The 4,970-nt window shown below is 47.6% G+C and overlaps 1 non-coding gene across 1 annotated transcript; it reads right to left on the bottom strand.

Moving 5' to 3' along the window:
• Nucleotides 1-264: 264 nt before the first annotated feature.
• Nucleotides 265-326, bottom strand: LOC114005227 (U7 small nuclear RNA). The gene has a single exon (XR_003547102.1). It is a non-coding gene; the product is annotated as a U7 small nuclear RNA (small nuclear RNA).
• Between the last annotated feature and the right edge of the window lie 4,644 nt (nt 327-4,970).

Genomic DNA, 4,970 nt, shown 5'->3' with positions numbered 1-4,970 from the left:
GGACATATCGCTTTTTTTTAACTCCGGGTCCCCTCCCTTTTTTTTTTTTTTTTTTAGGCTTTTGTCATAGAGTGCATGCACGTGCCAGACAGAGACAAAGAGAGGGAAAAATGAGAACTCCCCTCCCAGGGGGATAGCCAACCACCATCCCTTCTTCTTCATTTTCCTGGGATTTGGGGCACATATGCACACGTACCCAGCATGATTTTCTTTTCTTTTCTTTTTTTTCTCTTTCTTTCTTTCTTTTCTTTTTTTTTTTCCTATTAGGGCTTTCAGGTAAAAAACAGAAAACCTGCTAGACAAATTCTAAAAGAGCTGTAACACTCCCCAGCATGATTTTCAAGCCACCGGGTCTGAGACTCAAACCACAGTCTACCCTCTGGAAATCCAGCACGTTAACCACCACACCATCTGCTGGTCCTTATCCATTTAATTTAAAAAATTGTTTTAGGGACAGCCCTATAGCCCAGTGGTTAAAGGAACTAGACCTGGCTGACCACAGTTCACATTCTGTCCCTAGAGGCTTCAGAAACACACGGGGCGTGTGGGCATGCATGCCCCCAATCCTGACAGGATGGAGCAATGGAGAGGGGATTGTGGTGTGGCCATGGCCCATAGCGAGTACTTTCTGTCTCTCTCTCTCCTTCTCTCTCTCTCTCTCCCTAAGGGCATGGACTCTCTGGCAAGTAAAAAAAATGTCTTAAAGAGAGACTAGATCATAAGGAAGCTGAAAATTCAGGGGAGAGATTGACTCCTGTGGACTTGGCAACAAAAGAATTGGCAGGGATGTGACAGCCTGCCACACCCTCTGTGGGAGCAGGGTTACAAGTGGGAGGCGAGGGGAAGGTTCGTCTTTGAGTAGAAACACCCAGTTCCCCAGAGAGAACCCAGAAGGAAAGGGGGGAAGTCCCAGACAGCCCGCAGACTGAAAGCTGTGCTTGTGTTTCTGCTGTAGCCTCTGTGGGAGCCGGCATCTGGCCTTGTAGACCCTCACAGCTGGGAGCTGAACAAAGGAGGAGCCTGAGGAACCTGAGTTCTAAAGCAGTGACAGCAGGGTCACTGAGCCAAGTGGCCTTGCACTCCCAATTCTGAAGATATCATTGTCCTGGCAAGAAAAAAAAAAAAGTAAAGCAATTCTTCCAGCAATTACCAGTTTCTCTCTTCCCCAATTCCTTTGGATAAGCGTCCTGCAAAAAACCCAGCTGTATGTGATAATGAAAGGGTTTTTTCTTTCTTCTTATGTTAAATACAAGGAAAATGATTAAATAGAAGACAGCACCTGGTTGCTGGGAAATCCACGATTCAGGTGGTGTGGCAATGGCACCTGGGGAGGAGGAGGGGGTAGAGGTGGAGGGAGCCAGTGCAGTCTCCCTGGTGCCAAGGACACCCCATGGCTGTGGACCGAGCTCTGGAAGAGGATCTGACGTCTGGCCCAGCCTCACAGTTCATCGTCCTACAGGGGGAGACAGTTCTCTGCTCCTTTATTGTTGCTACCTCCCCCATCCTCCTTCCCCACTTGAACCCTTCCCACCCCTCCTCCTGCCTCCTGTCTCCTGTCTCTGAGTACCCTCTACAGTAAATCGCTCATACTGCAATAAGAAGTGTGGAGGGTTTTGTTTTGTTTTGAATAAAAACAGCACTGAGGAAGTAGGAGGAAGATATTCATGTAGGTTTTTCAAAGTATAGGCAAGCTGCTGCAGTGGCTCAGCCGTGCTGAGGCCACACGGGAAGGTTCCTGGTTCGCATCCCGAGGTCTCTCTGTCCATGCTGGACATGTGCCCATGATCCTGGCTAGCTGAGGCTAGGGGCAGTTGGCAGTGTAGACCCTGTTAGGGTGATTCTATCTGTCTCAGAATAAATAAACTAACTTCGGGCCAGCCCTGTAGCACAACATTGTGCATTAGAACCTGATCCCACATGGTTAATCAGGCTTCAAGCCTCAGCCCCTGTGGCTTGAAACACATGGCAGGCATGTGTGCATAAGTACCCAAAATCCTGACAGGAAAGAGAAAAGGAGGAGAAGGGATTGCAGCGTGACCATGCCCCATTGGGGAGTGTCTTCTCCCTCTGCCTCTCTCCCTGGCAAGCAAACTGAGAGTACCTACTGTTAATTTAAAAAAAAAAAGAAGAAGAAGAAGAAGAAGGGGAGGAGGAGGAGGAGGAGGAGGAAGAAGAAGGAAAGAAACAGTAACCGTATCTACTAAGCCAAACTGGCCCCCAGGCCTGGCATTTTAGGCATGTGCACCTGCCTTTCCTTCTCTCCCATTCCCCCCAACCTCATCTACCCTCAAGGCATTGAGCCTGGGCCACACCTGGTGATTATATCCGTAGGGGGTCATGACATCCTGAGACCGTATAAATTATAGCGAGTATTATTACACTATTATAGCAGCTGCCAGATCTTGACAGACCAGGCAGGCAGGGATGTGTCGACAGGAAAATCTCACTTTAAATGGGGTCCCTGGCTGCAAATACCTGGTCAGCCATGGTTCCTGAGCCAGCAGAGTATCCAGGTCTGGGGCCAGGCCTCAGGGTTTTAGTTTGCCACGTCTCTTCCCTTCCTCCTGGCCTTGCAAACCAGCTCTGACCTGAACTGACAGAGGCACCTCTTCCAGAGGTCATTGTGAGGAGTAAACGTGTTAATATACACAAAGCACTTCACACAGAGCCTGGGACGCAGCAAGTATGCTAAGTGGTGGCCCCATCATTAGCAGCATTAGGGATCAAGGAAGAGAGTCTTTGTGACCATGCCTGGCACCATGCATGGCCTCCTGAGAAAGCACACAGGAAGCATGTGATTGTCATCTGTGGGGAGTTATCGGTTCCAGAACAGATGCACTAGACCCAGAACCCTGGACCACCTTCCTGGGAGGGGCAGGGGCGTTCTTGCTGTCAGTCATGTGACAGTGCATCCCCGGAGAGTGGAGGACACAGGCCCAAGTGGCTGCTCTACTAGGAAATGAGAGCAGGACACACGCTGCAGAGTTCGACTTGCCCAGCACGGGAGTTTGTGCTGCTGGGAAGGCCCCGTCAGGCCAGAAGGAAGTCCCTGGTGCAATTTACAGCTGGTTTGCTAAGCCTAGAAGGAGGGAGGCCCAGAGGGAACAGCAAGAAAGAAAATGTTGAACCCGGGGTCCCAAGCCTGGAAGTTCTTTCTGCTCAGGAATCATAACGGACTGGGTGTCTGCAGTCAAGGATGTCATTTAAAGTATGATTTTCATAATGACACATCCCTGCCGGGTCTGCCAAGATCTGTCACCTGCTACAACAGTGTAATAACGCTCACTTATAATTGGTACAGTCTCAGGGCGAACCGCCACTGGACACACCCATCACCCGTCAGCACCTCCAAGGCCTGTGCCGCACACACTTTGAGCAAGTTCAAAGAGAGGGACGGCATCTACAGAGGCCAAGGAACCAAGTCAGTGGTGGATGCCACATTGCTAACTACTGTCACCTTGGGAGAGAGCACAGGCCACTGGCACAAGCTCATCCTGACCTACATCTGCCCCTTGGCATTCTGAACTCTTTAATTCTGTACAGAAAAAGAGAAGCAGACGGGGTGGTCAGGACACCCAGGAGATGGTCATTGTTGAAGCTGGTCAAGGGCACATGGGAGTAGTTTTTCTATTCTCTCTACTTTTCTGTTTGAAAAACCACAATAGAGTGTTTCTTTTTCTTTCTCTTTTTTTTTTTTTTTTTTTTTTTTTTTGGGGGAGATTAGAGATAAATACACAGTGAGAAATCACCACCCCCAGGGGGGATGACAATGCTGCAGTCCCTTCTCCTCCATTATCCTCTTAGGATTTTGGGCACACATGCACATGTGCCCTGCATGAGTTTCAAGCCACCAGGTCTGGGACTCAACCATAGTCAACCACATGGGAATCCAAGGCCTTAAGCACTATGCCACCTGCTGGCCTCAATAAAGTGTTTCTTACAGGAAGCAATTAGGAATTAGGAGGTGGCAAAATGGTAACACACCTGGACCCACATGGGAAAGGTCTTGGTTCAAGTCCCAGGAAGCCCCCGAGCGTGCTGGGCTTACCTATGCTCAGGCTCCAGGCCAGCTGAGATGGAGAGCACACTGTGATAAGAGAACACTATTCACGGTGCCATCTTTCTCTCATAGAAGAGATAAATAGACTTCAAAAAATAAAAAATAAAGAAAGCTAGTAATATGAAGGGTCTTCAAAAATTCATGAAAAATATTTATGAAAAAATGCATGGATGTCAATTTTTTGCACCAAAGTAAGCCAATTTTTTGTCATTGTTAGTTTACTGGAGAGCACACGTGCTCACCAGAGAGAGACAAAGAGAAACAGAGAAGGAAAGCGAGAAAGCACCCTCTCTGTAGAATGGTCATACCGCATCCCTTTCTCCCTCACTTCTCCCTCCTTTCTGGATCTTGGGCGCAGATGTACATGTGCCCAGTGTGTTTCTCTTTCTTTCTTTCTTTCTTTCTTTCTTTCTTTCTTTCTTTCTTTCTTTCTTTCTTTCTTTCTTTTTCTTTCTCTTTCTTTCTTTCTCTTTTTTTTTTTCAGAGAGAGATTTTTGCTGTAGGGCACGTGTACTCACCAGACAGAAAGAGAGGGATAGACACAGAAAGCAAGAAATCACTCCCCAGAGGAGATGACCACACCACAATCCCTTCTCCTCTATTCTCCTTTCGGGATTTTGGGCATGCATGCACACATACCCAGCATGAGTTTTAAGCTGTGGGGTTCAGGACTTAGACGAGAACTATGGTCAACTACATGGGAGTCCAGCAACATAACCATTATGCCATCTGCTGGTCTCCTCAGTATGTTTCTTTCTTTCTTTTAAATAATTATTTTATTTAACTTAATTAATTAATTGATTAATTTAAATTTGACTAGAGAGAAACAGAGTAAGATAGAGAGAGAGAGAGAGAGAGAGAAGGAAAGTGAGAAAGCAAGTCGCCAGGTTCGGAACTCAAGCCATTGTCA

This window comes from Tupaia chinensis, unplaced genomic scaffold (assembly GCF_000334495.1).
Source record: "Tupaia chinensis unplaced genomic scaffold, TupChi_1.0 Scaffold143574_1, whole genome shotgun sequence".
Taxonomy (NCBI): Eukaryota; Metazoa; Chordata; class Mammalia; order Scandentia; family Tupaiidae; genus Tupaia; species Tupaia belangeri.
The sequence above is the reverse complement of the archived record's forward strand: the minus strand, read 5'-3'. Positions and strand labels throughout refer to the sequence as shown.